We start from the raw sequence: 22,467 nt of genomic DNA, 5'->3' as shown, positions 1-22,467 counted from the left end.
AATCTAGACCTCCTTATCCAAGTGCCTACGGCTCATCTCCATGTAGGTGTCCAGTGGTGCCTTAAATACGTACGTCAAATCCAGGTTTTTCCTGGGTTCCACATTCCTGTAATAGTATCAAAATTCACCCAGAATAGAAACATGGGCGGAATACTTTAAGTCTCTCAACCCCTCACCTCCAATAGCAGTTAATTCCTCTTGATTCCTATTCATTCTATCAATCATTTAACTATCTGTGAAATAGTTTTGTTTCTCTCTATCCCTATTGCCACCATTCAAATGCAAGTCAAACACTTTTTCTCTAATATTACTGAAATTGTCACCTATTAAGTCTTTTTGCCTCCAGGGTTATTTCTCTCTCATCAGCTCCAACGTGATCCATGATCTATATACATCCTGAACAATGTCCTTAAATCCATACGTTATGTACTTTCCCACTTATTCCCTTTCAATGATAAGCTTTTCTTAACAAGCTTCTAGGATCCTTTAATGAGAAGGGCCACTGTTTTGCTGTCCAGATTCATCTCTCAGCTACTGTTCCCTCTCCACCCTGCCTGTATTATATACATCCACTCTAGGACCTCCTCATAGGGCACAGCCATTATTTCCCCCAAAGCCTCATAATCTCTCTCACCTCATAAGCACTCTTAAGGCATTTTATATCTTAGCTTGGACTTCACTGTCTCTAAGGAGCTATTTCTAAAAGCCTAAGATTACCTAGACAATACTTTAGCAGCCAGGGATTACACCATTTACTGTGATTTCTACATTGGACTGTAATTGCCTATTTAGTTGTCTGTCTTCCCAGCTAGACCTAGAGATTTTTGAGGACAGGACTTATTTAGGACCACTGTGCTCCCAGTTGAAGTACTGTATCTGGGCCAAAGTATGCACTTAGTAAGTACTTACTAAGCAAATGAATAGGGACCCTCAGTATATTTTTAATTGAATGTGAGGAAGGTGGACTAAGATGACTACACAGAGAAAAGTCATAATAACAGCAGCTAACAGGTTTTGCATGCTTACAAAATGTCAGGTTCCTAAGGACATTAAATGTATCACTCCCCTTAATCCTTCCAAAAGCCTTATGTGGTAGGTATTGTTAATATCCAACATTTTATAAATGAGAAAACTCAATCTTGGAAAATGTATTGGTCTGTTTTCACACCGCCATAAAGAACTTCCCTGAGACTGGTAATTTATAAATGAAAGCGGTTTAATTGACTCACAGTTCTGCATGGCTGGGGAGGCCTCAGAAAACTTAGAATCATGGCGGAAGGAGAGGTAAGCATCTTCTTCACAAGGTGGCAGAAGAGAGAAGAGAAGCACGTGTGAAGGGAGGAGAGCCCCTTATAAAACTATCAGATCTTGTGAGAACTCACTCAGTATCACAAGAATAGCATGGGGGAAACTGCCCTCATGATCCAGTCACCTCCCTCCCTTCTCATGTGGGGATTACAGGTTTCTCCGTCCACACATGGAAATTACAAATTGAGATGAGATTTGGGTGGGGGCACAGAGCCAAAGCATATCAGGGAAGATAAGTAACTTGTCTATGGCCATAGTGCTGTAACTTTTATCCTTGGAATTTGTATTTATAGGAAGTCTAACTTTAGCTAGGGTTTGTGTCTTTTACCACTCTCCTTGTCTGCCTTTCTCCTGAATGAATCTCCCATATTATGGGCAAAAAACATTACCTCCACATAAGGCCAGGGGCTTTTCCTGCAGCCCACACAAGCTATTGTTAAATAGATGGTAGTCCCCTGTGACTGGGAACTATAAATTTCTGATAATTTCTCAGGTATTTTACACTCTTGTGTTAATGTGGGTCTGTTTTGGGAGGAAATTTCAAAGTGAGGAGTCCCTACCTCTTTCTCTCATTGTCTGGTCAATATTTGTTAAGGGAATAAACCAATGATTGAAAACGCTTATCCTAGAAGCAAAATTGCACTCCCCTACAAGCGCAACAGAATGATTTGGAAATTGTAGGACTGACTCCTCTTGTATTTGCTTATTTTGCAATCATTTGCTCCGAAGCCTGGCTCAGCAGAGGAAGTGCATCCCTCCTGTGGATATGTCTGTGAATGATGATCATCTCATTTCTGCTGAGCCAAATGGGGCTCTTCATTTCATCGGCCCTTTGAATTCCTCAATAAGATGTGCAAGTGACATTTCCTATTTTTCTAGATAATAGGGGCAATTAGAATGAGGTGTCAATGAATCAGAGTCAAAAGTTAAATAGAAAGTACTTGAATTTAATTTCATGTCTAGGAAATCTGGTAGTTTTTTTTTTTAACCTGGAAATTAAGAACAGTCTATTTTGAAGAGTTCTGCAAAGCTTTTATTCCAAGGAGAGGAAGGTAAATTACTCCAATGCTGGTGGCATGAAATCTTTAAAAAACAAAACAAAACATAAAACAGCAGGAATGCAGATGGAACAATCCTTTGATTTTTCAGGTTAAGCTTCTTCTTGATGGAAAAGAATTCTGTGCCTGGCGGAGGAAAGGACTTGTTCTTGATGGCACTGTAAGGATTTTGAAGAACAAAACTAACCAATGACTTTAGCTGAGACTCAGATTCTTGATTCCCAGACAGGTCAAGATGCCAGACTTTCTTGAACAGGCACCTATGACATGCCACAAAGGCAGGCAGAGATGAAAAGGCATTTCCTCTTTCCTCAAGGAGTTTACAGTCAGGTAACTGCATATAGCAGTCAAAATCCAAATGGGAAGGAAAGACGGAGAGAGGCTTTAAACAAATGTGGCATGGGCTCTCAGGATCGGCACTCTAGTTAACTTATAGTGAAATCCACTGGAGCTTGAGCTTCCATTTCTAGCACACCTGTCTTACTTAGGAACCTTCTCGGAACAGAGGAGGAATTATCCGGGCAGCTACAGGATAAGGCTTCTAAGCCCTGTGACCTTGCTGGGTTTTCAGTAGAGCACAGGGGCCTAGAAATGAACATCTTGGAGAAGTGGAAGAGATTTGCCCTTTGCTCAAGAGAAGTGTACACACATTGGCATCCAGCTGAGTAATAACCAGCAGGAATTGCTGGTCGCAGGTCACCCAATTATCTTTCATTTGCATAGGAGTGAATCCCAGAAAGCTGCTTCTGGGACAGCTCACCTGTGCTGCAGAACCCACCGGGCTCTGCATTGTCCCTGACAGCTTGAAGTGTTAGCAACATGCTTCCTAACTCCCTGTGCTGCTGGGTCTGTCTGTGAATGCATATTTCCTATTTTGAGATGTAGGCCACTGTGGAGAAGGAGGCCAAGTATCTGTCTGTATCTGGTGTCATCAGAATCATAAACAGACACTCAGTTCACTTGTTGCCTACACATTGCAGCTCTTCAATGTATACAACGTGACTGTCATCACCACAATCAACTAATGATTACATGAAGCCCTTACGTGGTAGGTCACCTGAACATCCAGTCCCTGCGCAAAATCATAACTAAAGGAAAAACCTCAACCAAAGTTGTGTTCTTTTATCTTGCTTTATTTAGCTAGTGATGGGCAAAGAGGTCAATGACATTGATATTTTCTGAGCATGCCCTTGTACCAGGTACTGTGATATGTGCTTTACATTTATTATCTTCTTTGACGTCACCAAGACTTTGGCTGCTATGTGCAGGGGTCATGATTCTTTCATAGATGAGGATACTGAGGTTTAGAGAGGTTAAAGAACTTGCTGAGGACCACCGATGAGCAATGGGTAGAGACAGGGTCTCCATTCCTAAGCACAGCACTGTAGTGCCTCCTATTGATAATGTCTCTTCCAATTCTTTTGTACCTTGACTTCCAGTCTTAACCAAGCTGGGATGGGAGGGAGTTGGAGGGCAATTATTATTACAGTTATTTTGGTATGGCAATGTCCTAAATCTCTACTTGAGTTTTTTTATTTTTTAATAATAGATTCAGGGGGTACATGTACATGTTTATTGTATGTGTATTTTGCATAATGGTGAGGTTTGGGCTTCTAGTACACCCATCACCAAAATAATGAACATTATACCCAATAAATAATTTTTCAACCCTCCTCCTCCCTTTTGGGAGTCCCCAGTGTCTATTATTGCCATCTTTATATCTATGTGTACCCGTTGTTTAGTTCCCCCTCATAACTGAGGATATGCAGTATTTGATTTTGTGTTTGTGAGTTTTTTCACTTAGGATAATAGCCTCCAGCTTCATCTATGTTGCTGCAAAAGATATGATTTCATTCTTTTTTTATGACTGTGTAATATTCTTTGTGGCTGTATAGTATTTCGTGATATACTATACAGCTATAAAAAAGAACATAGTGTGTGTGTGTGTATATATATATTCTACATATATATGTGTGTATAGAGATAATGTATGTGTGTATAGACACACATATATACACACATAAATATATATGTCTATATATACATATACACACATGTATGTGTGTATATGTGTGCATATATGTATATATGTGTGTCTATATGTATATATAGACACACGTATATATACACACACTACATTCTTTTTTATGTGTATATATGTATATGTGCACATGTATACACATATATACCACATTTTACACACACATATATATGTATATACACACACACACACATACGCTACATTTTCTTTATCATGTCATTTTTTGATGGGCACTGAGGTTGATTCCATGACTTTGCTATTGTGAATAGTGTTGTAATAGACACATGGGTGCAGGTTCCTTTTTGATATAATGATTTCTTTTCCCTTAGATAGGTACCTAGGTACCCAGTAGTGGGATTGCTGGGCTGAAAGGTAGCCCTATTTTCAGTTCTTTGAGAAATCTCCACACTGTTTTCATGGAGGTTGTATTAATTTGCATTCATACTAACAGTGTATACACATTCCTCTTTCTTCACATTCTCCACTTGAGTTTTAAAGGAGACTTAGCAGGTTCTGGCTAATGCAGCGACATGACTGAATGTATCCAGTGAGTGAGGGGCAAAAATGGCAAAAGGAGAAAAGACTTTGCATGTGTTCACTCATCAGTCATCTTGAGAACCATCCCTATGTTAGGCCTTGGACTAGGTGCTGGGGATACAATAATAAATCACGTGTATCAATACAACAATGGAACTGTACTGTTGCTTCCAAAGAACCCCTCTTCTTGTGATGGAGCCAGGCTGACAAACAAATAACCATGGCACAGAGTTCCTTTTAGACAGATCCATGGATCTGTGAGAACATAGAGGGGCTGACTCTGCTGGAGGAAATCAGGCGGAGCTTCAGTGAGGAGGTAACCTCTGGGTTTAGACTTGATCATGAGTAGGAATTTATCAGGAGAAACCAGGAAGGATTTTCCAGGCAAAGGGAACAGTACAGAAGTTGTTAAGTCAGTATTTGTCATTACTAGGTGGGATGTCCCATGAAATATTTGTTTTTATTTTTATGTATCCTTAGATAGATACATTTAAATAGTTAAGATGGTTAAAATAGATAAAGATGGTTAAAATTTAAAAGGTGATGGTTAAAATTTAAAATTAAAAGTTTATTTTTAAATTTAAAAATAACATTTGAAATTAAAATTTAAAGATGGTTAAATTTTACAATTTAAAAGGCTGGCATGGTGGCTCACGCCTGTAATCCCAACACTTAGGGAGGCCAAGGTGGGCAAATCACAAGGTCAAGAGATCGAGACCATCCTGGCCAACATGGTGAAATACCATCTCTACTAAAAATACAAAAATCAGCTGAGCATGGTGGTGCGCGCCTGTAGTCCCAGCTGCTCGGGAGGCTGAGGCAAGACAATCACTTGAACCCGGCAGGCAGAGGTTGCAGTGAGCTGAGATTGTGCCACTGCACTCCAACCTGGCAACAGAGCAAGACTCCATCTAAAAAAAACCCTAAAAACAAACAAAAAAAAATGAAAAGGTGAAAAAGAGTATACAGAGAATTAAGTCTTCTTCAATTCCTATACTCTAGGCCTTCAATTTCATTGCCTGGAAACCACTATTGTCAGTTTTCTGTGTGACTTCCAGACAGTTTCTGGGCAGTTAAAAACACACACATCCATATAGCTACTTCCTCCACATTTGTATACATAGATCACAACCAGCTGTAAACTCTGTTTTACACCTTGATTTATTTATTTTATTTTATTTATTTTTTGAGACAAAGTCTCACTTTGTCACCCAGGTTGGAGTGCAGTGGTGCAGTCTTGGCTCACTGCAACTTCTGTCTCCGAGGTTCAAGCGATTTTCATGCCTCAGCCTCAGTCCCAGAGTAATTGGGACTACAGGCGTGTGCCACCATGGGTGGCTAATTTTCTGTATTTTTAGCAAAGATGGGGTTTTGCTGCATCGGCCAGGCTGGTCTCGAGCTCCTGGCCTCAAGTGATCTGCCCGCCTTGGCCTCCCAAATTGCTGGAATTACAAGCCTGAGTCACCGCGCCCAGCCACCTTGATTTTAAAAGGAAAAATTTATTAAGTTTTTCCCTTTGTTTTGCTTGCACTCATTTGATTTAAAACTTTTTTATTTTAAGTTTTAAAACTATCCAAACCTACAGAAAAGTTGCCCAAATAACACAATAAATTCTTATGAACACTTCATCTGGAGACACTGAATTTTAAAAAATAATTTTGCCATGTTCTATGCAACGAGTTTATGAATTTAATCCCTAATCAAGGTACAGCTTGGATGTCAGTTACCTGGAGACTGGAGTGCAGTTCCTCTCCCCAGCACTGATTTACTGAGATAACATAAGATGTTCTCAAAATCGATAATGTGTTCCTCTCATTGTCAGTTTCCCTGAGATGCCTATAAGCAGCAAATCCACCCCCAGGATGGGAATCCGTCACTAGGATGGAGATGGCTGGAGGTGCCCCTCTTTGGGCCACTTGATCTTTGGGAAAGGATTTTCTCTGCTTCCTCAAGTGCTCAGCAAGCGCTTCTTGGGCAGGTGAGCATGCTCTCTGCACTTGCCTTCCGGGCCCTGTGGTCCAGGGTGGTAACAGGCAATCTTGCTGAAATCTAATCACTTCATTTCCGACAGCCAGCCATATAGACAGCATTATCTCTTCTGTTCAGCTTGTCAGAGTCAACACAGCATCTCAAAGGCTGATATAGGATTCTCTCCTTTGAAAGATCAAAGCGTCTGAGCATTGCTCAGGTTACCTGTGCATTTCCTCCCTGCATTACATGGCAAGGGATAGTTTGTACTCAAAGTGAGAGGGACTTTGAACAGCATGACAAGCAGGAAGTAACTTAATAAGGCAGTGTCATGATTTTGCAGTCATGTGCTCTGGGCCTAAGAGGATTGTTTTCTGTTATTCATTCATTCACTAACTCATCAAATAATTCCTGAAAGCCCCCTTGGTACTCTTTTATGCTCTGGGCCAAGACATGTGCATGCTCCTTGCAGACTGGGTCCCTAGGATCTACTGGGTGACAGAAAAATAGACAGTCTCAGCCAAAGAAAGCAGCTGAACCTGAGAGTGGTGGGGTGGAATCTCCAAGGAATTACTTCTTGGCCATTCATTAATTCATTCATGCATTAAACATATATTTACCGACTCCGCCTGTACTCTCTGGCCCTACGTGATTCTTGAGCCACAGAATTACCATTTCCTTTCCTGGCTACTAACCCAAATTATCCTTTGTACAGTGGGGGACTCAGAGCTCAAGGCAATAGATAAATCAGGGAAGTAAAGGGAACGAGCCATACTAAAATCTGCTACCAATTAATTGTGTCTGCTGAGGATCTAGAAGACTGTAGCCAGACACCTGGCAGATGCCACCATTTGGAAGCTTTAGAAAATTTGTGGCGGGGCTAGTGAGTTTATCTTTTCTAGGGGCTCTTTTACAATTTAAGCACCATTCCAAAAGCTGTTAAGCTGCCATAGCAACAGTTCATATATATATATATACTTTTGAGGGAAACAAATTTTTAAAAACTTGGTCACATTCTTGCAAGTGCTTGTGAGAAGATACCTCTTTAAATGAATGTCTAGCAAGTTTCCTGAAGTATCGTATTTCTGTCTATAACATACTATTTTGGACCTCTTAACACTCCCAACCACTTTTCAGAATTTCTACTTGAAAGATGGACCTAGGAGGATGGTGATTCATTGCCCCGAACCATTTACATCATTCTTTGGGAAAGGAAAGCAAAAGCCTTTGTGTGGTTTTATCTTGCCAGTGGTTTCAGCCGGAGCACACGTCCCTGCCATGCCAGCCCCCACACAGTGTGGGATGGAACCGGTGCCCACACAAGCCTACACCAGGGCGGCTGGAGCTCAGGCTCATGAGAGCATGTCCAGCTCTATTCTCTCTTCCCCAATCCTTCTCCACTGAGCCGCAGCATTATTTCTCTAAATCCAAATTGTATCAAGTTGCTTCAGTATAAAACCCAAGCTTCAGAAGCTTGCAGTCCCTCTCAGGATAAATTGCTAAGTCCTTTGCCTGGATTCTAAGACTGACTTGATCCAGGCCCCACTCCCAGAAGCCTCCCTTCCCCTCCCTCCCATTTAACTCTGTCCATATTGTGCTGCTGGTAGCCCCTGAATGCATTGTGATGTTTGACACCTCGATTCCCTTGCACACATTTTTCTTCTCGGCCCCCATTTGTCCAAGTGTGCAGACAAGCATCTTCTCCTCCAGCAGGGGCTCCTAGACCCTGTGAGATAGTTTGTCCCTTTTTCCTTCTGTGTAGAGAGTGCCTTGATTCCTCAGTGTCTATCACTTCCATGGGTCCTGGCTACATGTATCTTCATGAGCCCCCTTTTCCATTAAAAAAAAAATTACAGTTTATGATCATTTTGGTTTAAAGAGGAATATAGTGTTCTACCCTAAAAGGTCATTTTTTCTTCTGATTTTAAAAGAAAATAAAACATTGCTGTGCATCCTCTAAAAGTGTTGTGGGCACTGTGCCTACTGTTCCTAATGGAGAAGTCACACTGATGTTCCTGGGTTACCACATCGCCAATTAGTTGTCTTCAAGTTTGTTAAATCCTTGAGAATAGAGTTTGGCTGTGTAATACCATGCCATCTATTGGAGTGTGTGGAGTGCATACTCATGTGTGGTGAACAGGCTTTCACAGGAATAAGAGCATGGTCTCCATCCACCTGCCTTCCACTGCTGAGAGCTTTGGCAGGCACTCCCTCTTAGGCTAATGCTCCTCATCCATTTTCAAAAGGGACAAGATCCTCTCCTCCCTTTTTCTGCACAGCCCTTTAAACTGCAGAGACCTTCCTTGTGCATTATCCACTTTGATCTCTTGAGATCAACATTAGCTGCCCCATTCCATAGAAGAATAAAATGAGGCTCAAAGAGGTTAAGCAGAGACTAGAAAACAGAGTTGTCCCCTGCCCAGAGTCGCACATGGCAGAGCCAGGATTCTACTCCTCCCCTCCCCACAAGACCAATGCCAATTTCTATCAAACCACCGGACAAGAAACCTAAATTAAGGCAGAGATCGCTTCATTCCCTTTAACTTTTTTGGAAACATCAAGAACTGTAAGAAACAGGAAATCCCAGCATGGGTAGAATTGCTTCTGCACTGAACACTGCAATGCACCACCCAGTTCCCCAGTTCACTGAAGATCTGGTGGTCTCAGCTACTGGGAATGCTCTTGGCAGGTGACCTCACTTGCAGCTTTCACTTAGCCAAAGTCATGCTCTTTCCCAGGGCAACTCACATTGGAGGGCTGATGAGTAAAAGTCTGGCCATCTCAGCTTTCTTGGGATTATTTTGAAGGACGATCTTTAGCCCAGATGACCATGCAGGGTGGTCTGAGGCTGTTGCTGGGCTGCATCACACATCTTCTCTTTACGTTTGTTTCTGATTCCCCTTCCTTTTCTTCTCCAGGTGTTATTCCAAAGGGTACCCCCTAGTAAACATCCCCATGCTAAACTCCATCTCAGAGTCAGTGTCACAGATAATCCAACCTGTGACAAACTCTATTAAATATTTTGCAACAAGCCTTCCTGTGTCTGTGCATGAATACACAAGATTCATTTGTTCCTCCATTGTTTTCACTAAATGCTTATTCGTGGGATGCTAAACACTGTGCTAGGTACCAAGATACTGTGGTGAACAAGACAGAAAAGGACCTCTGGTTACAAGGAACTTAAATTACTTCTACTCCAAAGGCAGATATTGATCCTGTTTCTGCACTAAAATTGTGCACCTTTCAGAGCATTCTGGTCACCTCAGCATTTACATGGAGTAGCAAGAGAAGCCTCCCATCACCTGAGCCCTGCCGATTGCTTTGCAGAGTAAACACTGCTTCCAGGAAGTCAGTAGCAGTGTCTGAAAGGTTTTCCCACCCTGTTAGAGGAGGACCCAGAGTGAAGTTGGGGCTATAAGGAACTTAGGATAGGCAGGAGAACAGGGGCTGGAATGTCTGTCCACAACAGATTTGGAGAGGGCAGATTCAGGTGCAGATGAGAAAGCCAGTGGAAATCACTGTCAGGATCAGAAGTTGAATGAAAAATATCAGACAGAGGGGAGACAGGTCAAGATTTAATTTGTAGCAGGATGGAATAAGGTCCAAGGGAGGAGTGAAGGGGGGTTTTCTTGCAATTCTCCATAGTCCTTATTTTAAACTATTTATTGACATCCGGTTTTAACTGGAATAAAATCCAGACCCAAATTTTGCTGCCAATGCTCTCCTTGAGACAGTCATTCCCTACCTCTCTCTTTGCCCACCTGCTCAGCTGCATTTGACAGTTGTTGCCCCTTGAGCAGACCCAGCCCTTTCTAACCCCAGGGACTTTGCATTTTCTGTTCTCTCAGTCTTGGAAGTCTCCCCACACACCTTTTAGGATTCAGCTTAAATGCCCCCTTTTGAGAGGCCTTTCCTGACTTCACAACCTCTGAAGCCATATCCTCCACCCACCCTGCAGTCATTGGACATTTCCTCATTCTGTCTAATTCTTCACAGAAGCGATCACAATTAGCAAATATCATGTCTGTTTCATTTCATGGCTGATTTTTATATTGTCTGTTTTCCCCATGAGATTCTAAGCCCCATGAAGTTTAGGGACTTGTTCAGCCATGTCCACCCCTATGTCCTGGATGTCAAGGGCAGCGCCATCCATACTAGTAGCACTCTGTAAATATTTCTTGAATTAATGACTAAACCAATGTGACTACACCAATAACCAATTATTAAGCATTTCCCTAATGAGTTGACAAGAATATGATGGTTGGTATGCTTGGGGCAGAAGCCTGGAGCCTGGGCTTCTCCACACTGCTGGGATGAGCAGAATCTTCAGACATCTCTCTGTCTGAGTTCCTCCTGGACCATCACTCAGATTTAAGGGGCATCATTGCCTGGAGCATTCTACTCTGGGGAAGCCAACAGCTGCATAATGGTTTCCCTGCCCGTGCATTAACATGGGCCTTTTGGGCCTGCCCTGGCTTGCCTGACCTATCTCCCAACAGGAAAGGCTGTGCATCTGTAATGCTCTGGAAAATTGGGGCGGACATGTAGCTCGGTACCCAAAGTGGTTTCACTCAAGCAAACGCAGAGAATAAAAGCCACGTGCTTAAAATGCTTGAGTAGGTATCAATCAGAAGAATGTTCCAATAATCCATGTTTATGAAGCCTGTTAGTATGAATTTTTGAAATAGCACTTACTCCACTTTATTCTTGACAAATGGTGTTTGTAGCCACTGAGATATTTTATTTCAATTATGTGCGGATGTTGTAAGGAAAAGGTTTCTGACAGTATCAAGGCATAAGACATTTTCTATTGTGCTTTTATCACTATTCCCTTTGCTAAACTCGACTGGACAGTTCATTAAGATGAAAAATTAACAGCACATACTATGGAGAGAATAATCATGGAACATGATTATTCTTCACTGCTTGTGGGGGCACCAGAATTCAGAATAGCAGACAGATGACAAACGTGCTGGTCTTTGGAAGAGGTGGCGGTTGGTCAATCAGTTGGTACCCGTGTGTGTACCTACTTGTGTGTTCAGCTTTGAGCTGAGGTGCTGGAGGAGAACGAAAATACGGAAAACATGGTTGTTGCTTTCCAAGAACATACCATCTATTTGGGAAGGCCAGGAAAATGTCAGGTGTCAAATCCAGGAACTCCAAAGGGTTAGACAATTGCCCAGCACTTTGGTGCTGACTGTAAGTTCAGGAGAAAATTCATTGTGGACTTCAGAGAAGAGTTCTTAGACCCTGAAGAATGGCAGGATGTTGATTAGTAAAATATGTTCTAAAAATATTAGCTACTGATGGCTATGAGGTTGCTTTCGGGGAATAATGAAAGTGTTCTGAAATTAGATATTGGTGATATGTGCACAACTTTACAAGATACCAACAAACACTGTACCCTTTAAAAGGCTTATTACACTTTCTATGCATGCAACAAAACATCATATTTGGCCAATAAATATATAATATATTACACGTCAATAAAAAGCATGGTCTTTATGATATATGAATTATATATTAGTAAGCCATTATTTTCAAGCACTCTACAAACTCAATGCTGCTAAATTACAGTAATTTTTTTATTATACTTTAAGTTTTAGGGTACATGTGCACAACATGCAGGTTTGTTACATATGTATACATGTGCCATGTTGGTGTGCTGCACCCATTAACTCGTCATTTAACATTAGGTATATCTCCTAATGCTATCCCTCCCCACTCCCTCCACCCCACAACAGGCCCTGGGGTGTGATGTTCCCCTTCCTGTGTCCATGTGTTCTCATTGTTCAATTCCCACCTATGAGTGAGAACATGCGGTGTTTGGTTTTTTGTCCTTGTGATAGTTTGCTGAGAATGATGGTTTCCAGCTTCATCCATGTCCCTACAAAGGACATGAACTCATCATTTTTTATGGCTGCATAGTATTCCAAGGTGTATATGTGCCACATTTTCTTAATCCCGTCTATCATTGTTGGACATTTGGGTTGGTTCCAAATCTTTGTTGTTGTGAATAGTGCCGCAATAAACATACATGTGCGTGTGTCTTTATAGCAGCAGGTTTTATAATCCTTTGGGTATATACCCGGTAATGGGATGGCTGGGTCAAATGGTATTTCTAGTTCTAGATCCCTGAGGAATCACCACACTGACTTCCACAATGGTTGAACTAGTTTACAGTCCCACCAACAGTGTAAAAGTGTTCCCATTTCTCCATATCCTCTCCAGCAACTGTTTCCTGACTTTTTAATCATCGCCATTCTAACTGGGGTGAGATGGTATCTCATTGTGGGTTTGATTTGCATTTCTCTGATGGCCAGTGATGATGAGCATTTTTTCATGTGTCTTTTGGCTGCATAAATGTCTTCTTTTGAGAAGTGTCTTTTCATATCCTTCGCCCACTTTTTGATGGGGTTGTTTGTTTTTTTCTTGTAAATTTGTTTGAGTTCATTGTAGATTCTGGATATTACCCCTTTGTCAGATGAGTAGATTGCAAAAATTTTCTCCCATTCTGTAGGTTGCCTGTTCACTCTGATGGTAGTTTCTTTTGCTGTGCAGAAGCTCTTTAGTTTAATTAGATCCCATTTGTCAATTTTTGCTTTTGTTGCCATTGCTTTTGGTGTTTTAGACATGAAGTCTTTGCCCATGCCTATGTCCTGAATGGTATTGCCTAGGTTTTCTTCTAGGGTTTTTATGGTTTTAGGCCTAACATTTAAGTCTTTAATCCATCTCGAATTAATTTTTGTGTAAGGTGTAAGGAAGGGATCCAGTTTCAGCTTTCTACATATGGCTAGCCAGTTTTCCCAGCACCATTTATTAAATAGGGACTCCTTCCCCCATTTCTTGTTTTTATCAGGTTTGTCAAAGATCAGATAGTTGTAGATATGCAGCATTATTTCTGAGGACTCTGTTCTGTTCCACTGGTCTGTATATCTTTTTTAGTACCAGTACCATGCTGTTTTTGGTTACTGTAGCCTTGTAGTATAGTTTGAAGTCAGGTAGTATGATGTCTCCAGCTTTGTTCTTTTGGCTTAGGATTGAAGCTATTTTATTACAGGTGAGAAAATTAATTCATTAGAATAGACACATGGATGAGACAGACTAACATTAATTGAGGACTTGCTTCACATGGCAAGGAAGGAGGCACTTGCCCATTCTACAGAGGAGAAAACCAAGAGTTAAATCAGTTCATGCTTTGCCTAAGAAGCCACAGAGGTGGGAAATAATGGGGCTGGACTTCATCTCTTTCACATCCATATGCTTCCCACCCCATTCTTCTTGTGCCCAAAAAAGACAGATCCTAAGATGTTGTAAGAACATGAGTGGCAATAATGATAAAGTGATGTGTCTCTGCAGAGTGTTTTAAAGTTAAATGTCCTCACTTCTTTTCTCTCACCTGTTCTTAGAGCATCCCTGTGAGATAGGGTCAGAGGCAGGTGTGTGGTAGGAAACAAGGGAATGGAACGAAAGGAGACCAAGTCTGCTTTTGCAGGCTGCATAAAGAATGCTGTATTTGTTTCCCAAGTGCCCAGGGTGTTTTGTTTCCCAAGTGTCCAAGGTGTTTTCTCTGTGCCTTCATCTCTATTTTGGGCTCTTTCTCTACCTAGACTTTGATATGCATCCTATTTCCCCAAGGCAAGAGGAATTTCTGAGTGAAACGATAGAGATATGGGATCCACGGATATTTAGAAGCAAGGCTTAGAATTAGATGTCCTGTCTGTTAAATACAGAAGTAAGTGATGTTTCTTTTCTCCTTTGTGGAAGGAGTAGATACACATTTCCATTGTAAGTTGCATGTTTAGATTAAAGGCACTTAAATCATTGTCTCCCCTGCAGAGATAATGAGAGAGCTTTTGATGTCATTCTCAGCTTACTGGTGTAAATAATGGGTGAAATTCTCATCCTGCTGGACAGGATGGAAATCCGACTCAGGATTTGTAAATACTGCTGCATTTGATTTATTTTCAAGAGACATTTTCTTCCCTAGCAGACAGTGGGATAGCAGCATCCCACAAAACAGTCCATGGAGGAGTCATGATGCATTAACCTAGGCAGTGAGATCAAAACAAAAGCTCTGCTTGTGATCCCCCTGCCAGAGCCCCAATCTCAGCAGTCCCCACTGTGTGACTGCATTCGGGAAGCCTAGATAAAATTAGATCTTCCCAGAGTAAAAAGGAACTGGGACTTAAGAAATGGAAGTCTTTCTCAAGCAGCGGATGTCTTCTTTCCTCATTTATTTGGAGTTTTGTTAGAGTTAAAGAAATTAAAAGAACAATTCTTTTTTTATTAAAAAAGAAAAAAAAAAGAATGAACACTTCTTGAAATACATCTCTGCCAGTTTTGGAGTGCGTTTGCTTTCTCCCCCCATCAGAGGGCTTGGATTCAGCCTGACTCAGGAGTGGGGATGCCTGGCTTCTCATCTTTTATCTACCTCCTACTGGGCAAGTGACTGCTCTGTATTTCTCTTTGCTTCTTTGTCACAAGTGGTTGGTGACTTCCAGATCCCTCCGCAGCCCCAGGCTCCTCTTGGGTTTCTTCTCTCAGGTCTTGAAACTCTCGTCTTCTCGGGGAAGTGGAACAGCCTGAGTCCCTATTGCTGGGATGTTGATGGTCCCAAGGGCCAAGTAAACAGTTCAGAAGCAGGTGTCTTTGATGGGGGTTACTCTAGCAGGGTTGTTAGGGGAGAGAGGAGGGTGGTTATTACAATCATCCAATAATCAGTGTCTACACCAGAAGAATTTTATGTTGATGGAGGAATGTTTTACTTCTAATGCACTTAAACCAATGACTGTCACAAAGGAAGGCTCCCTAAACAGGAGTCGGGGTGATAGGGATGGCAAGGTGCAAGTCTACACAGTTCCAAATATCCAGGTGTTTCCAAACTTGGGGCTGTGTAGACAGAGGTTCACAGTGACTGATGGAGTTCAGGTCACAGCTAGAATTTTACAACATGTGCTGGAGTGCCATCTTCCTAACACTCTGTCCTCTGCAATGAGGAAGTAGGGGTGGTGGGAATTTTGTCTCCAGTTCTCAGTGCAAAAACAGAGGCTGAAAGTCTGAATGATTTTCTTGACGCCGCACAGCTGGTAAGTGGTATCAGAAGATGGAAATTGAACTAAAACTTCAAATCCAAGGTTACCTTCTTAGATCTCTCAGGGGGCTCTTCCTCTGCCTGAGCTATTGGGTTTTCCCTTCATGTGATGTTGCCCAGAGCAGGCTGCAGTGACGTGGTGTGGTCTGCCCCCTTGAATGTCTCCTCTCTCTCTTACTGAATGACAGAAACCTTAGTTTAGAGTATATATTTAGTTTCAGTGTTTCCTTTCTCATCAAAAATTCTTGCATGAAACATCTCCATCTGCCCTGCCATCTTCTTTCTGCCTTTTGTCTTCTCATCTCAAAATTTCTTCTTGTCTGAGTTATTTCAGGCAGAGAGTCAAGTGGCAGATGTTTGCAAACAGTATGGGACCCAAGTATCCGAATGATTTCTTGCCTTCAAAGTGTATCTTCCACTGGGAGCTGGACTCTAATTACCTATGGTACCACCTGGACTAATAATATCTCTGGAACTCTTTTGAGGGGAGTCTGCATTTTGGATCATTTTAGAAATGGCAATAGGTCTGTCTTAGGAGAACATATGAAGCTTCCAAAATGACATGCTGCAGGCAGGATGGCTGCAGAATGGAAGAAGAACAGGCCCCTTTACGTGGGTTGTGGTAAGCAGTGATTTATGACCCTAATAGGGTAGTTGGGTCTGCATTTCTTTTGTGACTTCAAAGCTGTCTCCATCAGGACATTTTAATGCCTGAGTTCTGGTGTTTTCACAAAGTCAATCTCTTTAATTGCAAAACACAGTCTCTGTGGAAGAGGAACATGGCAGGCACCTTCCTATTAATATAAGCAGGTAGAGTACCAGATCCATTGCCTCTAGAGTCCCAAGCAGAATAAAGCCAAGCCTTTGACTCAAGCCATAGGGAGAATGAAGAGGCTCTGGGGTAAAGAAGGAAATAAAAACGAAGATAGTTGAAGAGGCTGCACAATCATGCAGTCCACCTTAAAGTCAAATTGTTAAAATGAAACCTCTAAGATCATCACAGCAGTCATATGACCTTGAGTGAGCTATTTAGCCTCTTAGAGCTTCAATTTCTTCACCTATAAGATGGGAATAACATAAGTAAAAACCCACAGAGCTGTGTGCAAATTAATAAAAGAAAGTATGTAGAGTCCTTAGCACAGTGTTCAGCATGAAATAAGCCCCTGCTAAGTATAAGCCACTGTCCTCATCGGCTGCTGCTAGTGAGCTGTGACCACCTGGACAAGAAGCCCTGAGCAGACAGAAAGCCAAATTGGGGCTGACTTTGGACCTGTCCACTCTCACGTGGAAACTATATTTTTCCTGAGGGAACAGATTTTCTTTCTTGAGGCAGGATTTTCCAGCCTCAGTCCAACTCTCAGATAGCAGCCTTCATCTTCACTTGGATCTCTGAATACTAAAGACTAGGTATGACTTATGCTTTCATTCTTCATCAATAAAATGAGGATAATAATAACCCTTACCTTTGTTGGCTGATGTGTAAAATGAGTTAATGTTCATGAAAGCCCTTTGTAAATTATAAAGTGCTATAAAGTATGAATTATTATTGTGATTGCTCTACTCCAGGTATTCCATAAACAATGTGGGAAATTAAGAACGCACACTCCTAGCATTCAAAAAGCATTTATGCCTTTTTAAGTATATAGCTATAAACTATCAGCGGATGGGTTTGATAATGCAGTCTTCAATCAGATGTAAATGTTAGCAAGCGCCCATTAAGATTGACTTTCTAGCAGGGGCACTGCCGTGGGTGCCAGCAGGCAGCCGGCCACAATGGTTGGCTGTGACAGGCTATACTTCCACTGGGCTTGAATACCAGCTGCTCATGTGCTTTGCAACTTACTTTGAGCTGAATTACCAAAGGTCTTCTGAACCTCACTTCACTCATTTGTAAGATAAAGGTAATAATACCTACCTGACTGAGTTGCTGTGAAGAGTAGATAAGATAATGATCACCAAGCCCTGGGCACACTCCCTAACCCAAGGCATTAGGAAGCCATCTTAGTGTAGCACTCTGGATGCTCTGATTGACAGGTGTTCCTTCTTTTGCCTTGAGCCTCTCACTGAAACAAGTCAGGGTTCTTCCTCTCGCTGGGCTCCCAGCAGCCTTGCAATGTCACTGCCCATGCAGCTCCCCAGCCCCACCTCCCAGCACCTCATGAGCCCTGATGACCTTCAGGCCTCTCGGGTCAGTTCCAACATAACTAGGTCTTTGCAGATTTCAAAGCCTCCTCTTGATAACTCGAGGGTCGAGGGGGACTTGAGGAAGTGAGGAGATGGGATGGAGCAGAAGGCTATTTGTGAAAGCCAGTGTGAACAGACTGAATTCCTGGCCATGTCCCTCAGAGGCTGAGGGGCCTATCTGGACCCCAAGGACCCTATATTACCAGCCAATTCCATGTGGGCAGTACAGATACAGCCACGTGCACCCAGTTATGGTGACTAACCAGAGGAATGTAAAAGTGTCTCCAACGCCATTAAGCTTTAGGGTACGGGGCTCTAATTCTGGGACTCTAATGCTAATAGTATTTTTTGAGAATTTACTACATGCTATACATAGTGTTCGGCACTTCAACAAGAATTATCTGATTTAATCCTTCCAACAACCTAAGGAGAAATGTACACTACTATTACCCACAGTTTTGAAATGAGACCACATGATTAGGAAGGGCAGAGGTCGGCTATGAACCTAGTACTCATGGCTGCAGCATTACTTCTCAGGGTACAAAAGAATAACAGGGTCACTGGCATCCTGGCAGTGGGTTGTTCTTCCATCTAGCTTAGTCCACTCTATCCGTATTAGTTTTCAGGGGTTTCCATTGAAACAGAGTTCCACGAATTGATGGCTTAAGCAGCAGGCATTTATTGTCTCACAGTTCTGGAGGCTACAAGTTCAAAATCAAGGTGTTGGCAGAGTTGGTTCTTTTTGAGTGTTCTGAGGGACAATCTGTTTCATGCCTTCCTCCTAGCTTCTGGTAACTCAGGCATTCCTTGGCCTCCTCCTTGTGTCTACATTTCTTCTTTTTGTAGATATCAGCCACGTAGAATTAGGGCCCATCCAAATGACTGCATCTTAACTTGGCCATCTGCACAGACCCTAATTCCAAATAATGTCAGATTTACTGAAACTAGGGGTTAGGGCTTCAACATCTTTTTGGTAGACACAATTCAACCCGTAGTACTGCCCATAAACACATTTCTAGGATTTACCCGTTTCCTTGAATGTATCCAAGTGTAAGTGTCTTTCTCACACAAGTATTCTTTGAATACTGCTTGAAGTGCTTCATACCATGCCGCCACCTGGAGATAAGAAAATGAGCAAAACACCTATGATCCCCATCTTCATGCATTAATGACACACTCTTGGAGGATTTCAAGTCCATAGACCCTCACAGTACTGGTGCTAAACTATTTTATTTTATTTTATTTTATTTTAGAGATGGAGTCTCACTCTGTTGCCCAGGCTGGAGTGCTGTGGCATGATCTGGGCTCACTGCAACCTTCACCTCCCGGTTTCAAGCGGTTCTCCTGTCTCAGCCTCCCGAGTAGCTGGGACTACAGGCACACAACACCACGCCTGGCTAATTCTTGTATTTTTAGTAGAGATGGGGTTTTACCATATTGGCCAGGATGGCCTATCTCCTGACCTTGTGATCCACCCGTCTCAGCCTCCCAAAGTGCTGGGATTACAGGCTTGAGCCACTGCACCTGACCACTGGTGCTAAACTTTTATCATTAATTTTAAATGGCTCATCTAAGGGGGAAAATGAATGTAGCGTCATCATTCTGAATAAATCTAAAGAGAGAATAACCAGGAGATGAGTATTAATATTTGATTAACTTTATTTGCATGTGCACAACTCCATTTGCAAACTGGCTTGTGATTTCTCAAAATCTGTATATGTGTGTGTGTGTGTGTGTGTGTGTGTGTGTGTGTGTGTGTGTTTCCTAGTTTACTTGTGGGGTGTCATCGCAGGCCTTCTAGACCAAGCCCTGCAAGCAGGATGATGTTAACCAGGGTGTATCACTTATTAGATGGAAGAACGATTAGCCTGTGCTCTGTTTAATTAAGCTTCACTTAATGGGCAAACGTTTCCTTTAACAGGCTTGCTGTCACCTCATCAGTTATTTAAGGCAGTTCATTTCACAGCAGGGGGCAAAAAGAGAGAAAGGAAAAATTTATCATTTGCTCAAACTTGATTGGTCTGAGGAAAAGCGTGGCTGTCTAGAAGATGCCTAATTGCTGCTGTGATCCTGTACTTATTCTCTATTTTGTCCCAGGCTTCTTATTGAAACGCTAATCAGGATTAGGTCTCACCTCTTGATGAATGATTTTGTAAAAACTTGATATTTCTCATCTCAGCTAGGAATGTCTGTATGCAAGTATAATGCCACTGCAACTGAATGGGAAGAAAACTAATGCCCTTAATTTCACAGAGGGCTGTGATTTGGTACATACAGTACAAATCAGGGGAAATCAGAATGAAATTAATTTTCTTTTTTTTGCAAAGGCACTACCTCTGTTATATCATGAGTCGCTTTTCTTTGACTGTTTTTGCTGCAGACTTAGAGAACACTTGGCACGTGTATTTGGGTTTATTTCTTATAGCTGGGGTCAAATTTAGGTTATATCATTTGTTTGATGTCAGAACTTGGGCTTAAGTTCTCTGAATCTCTCTCTTTCTCTCTCTCTCTTTTTTATCCTCATCCTGTCACCTAGGCTGGAGGGTAGTGGCGCAAGGTTGACTCACTGCAACCTTTGCCTCCTGGGCTCAAGTGATCCTCTCATCTCAGTCTCCTGAGTAGCTAAACTACAGGCTTGCACCCCCATGCCTTGATTTTTTTTTTTTTTTTTGGAGAGACAGAGTGTCTCCATGTTGCCCAGGCTGGTCTCGAACTCCTGAGTTCAAGCAATCTTCCTGTCTTGGCCTCCCAAAGTGCTGGGATTACAGGCATGAGCCACTGTGCCACTGATTCTTTTGTTTGCCAGTTTAGGAATTATCCCTGCCTCACAAGACTGTAAAGATTCAGTATCATTCATGTTTCTAACTCAAGGTCTAGTATTGCGGGTTTGCAATATGATATTTTCCTTTGCCTTTATTCCATCGCCTCCCCCATTGATTCACTCTCAATGATGGGACAGAGTTATTTTTCCTTCTCCCACAACAATTGCACATCCTTGTAAATCTGAGTCTTAGACACTCTGCTTCTTCCATGTCCTAAGGGCTTGACACATTCGGATGGAAACTGAATAATTAAAGTAGACATTCATTTATTTTGACCAAGGGACAGACACCAAAATTATGGACTTTTGGCTATTTTTTCATGGTTAATTGACTCGCAACTGACTTTCCATCTTTGTATGCTTCAGCACAGGCATGAATCTCAGTGTTTTCTTCATTTGCAGTGGCCAAAGAATAAAACTTATTATAATTATGGTTATCATTTCTGTATTATTCATGTGTGTATGTGATCCACCTCCTGCCTATATTTTCTGCATCACCCCTTTCCTCTTTCCTGAGCAAGCCCTGTGTTTTCACAGTTCCAAAATCCTGTGGTTACCTGAACATAGGATCTTATTTCATGTCTTAAATATTTGCTCCTGCTGTTCCCTCTGCCTGGATTGCTGTTCCTCACCTTGAACATTTGACTTATGTATATACTACAAGACTAAACTCATACCTACTGGCTTATCCGCTAAGTCTTCCCTGACCAACTGCCTCATACCTTGGTTTATGTGACTCTGCTGAATTATCTCAGCCCCCTAAGTCCCCCATCAAAGAACTTTTCACATTTTCTTTATGTTCATCTATTTTCTGGGCTACCTCCCACCAAGCCAACACCACCATTAGGCTATCAGTGACCTGAGGACCATAACAACATTTGTTTGCTATTGCCTCTGCTTAATACACCACTGGGCTCCTGCCCATGTTCTAGGTATGTTTGGTTAATGCATTTCTATTATTTTTTGGTACATGTGAACAATTATCTGTGAGTGCTGCATTCTGAAAAGACCTTGAAAGTTAGCCATTAATCCAGTGTGTTACATGCTCCTAATATAAATTATTCTGACTCCAGGCCTTGGGTGTTAGTTGTTTTCTGAGAACTGTATCAATTCAGAGGATGAAAGAGAACATTATTCCTAATTCCTCGATCAATTAGCACCATAGTTAATCCTTTCATCCTTAGGCCTTTTACATTGTAGGTCACCTGTCAATACTGAAGGGCCTGTTCTACCTTCTCCCGGGGGAATGAAAGATCCTTCCTTGGGTTTTACTGATCTCAGTTACATTGATGTTAAAAGTTCTCAAACTAGCCAGGCATAGTGGCTCACACCTCTAATTCCAGCATTTTGGGAGGCTGAAGCAGGCAGATCATCTGAGCTCAGGAGTTTGAGACCAGCCTGTGCAACATGGCGAAACTACTAAAAATACAAAAATTAGCCAGGCTCAGTGGCATGC

At 41.9% G+C, this 22,467-nt stretch overlaps 1 protein-coding gene across 16 annotated transcripts in view; it reads left to right on the top strand.

Moving 5' to 3' along the window:
• Window positions 1-22,467, top strand: part of CDH11 (cadherin 11) — a 173,049-nt gene that overhangs the window by 69,688 nt on the left and 80,894 nt on the right. The gene's annotated exons all lie outside the window — the stretch shown is intronic.

The sequence above is a fragment of the Pongo abelii genome, chromosome 18 (genome assembly GCF_028885655.2).
Source record: "Pongo abelii isolate AG06213 chromosome 18, NHGRI_mPonAbe1-v2.0_pri, whole genome shotgun sequence".
In the NCBI taxonomy this organism is placed as follows: domain Eukaryota; kingdom Metazoa; phylum Chordata; class Mammalia; order Primates; family Hominidae; genus Pongo; species Pongo abelii.
The sequence above is the reverse complement of the archived record's forward strand: the minus strand, read 5'-3'. Positions and strand labels throughout refer to the sequence as shown.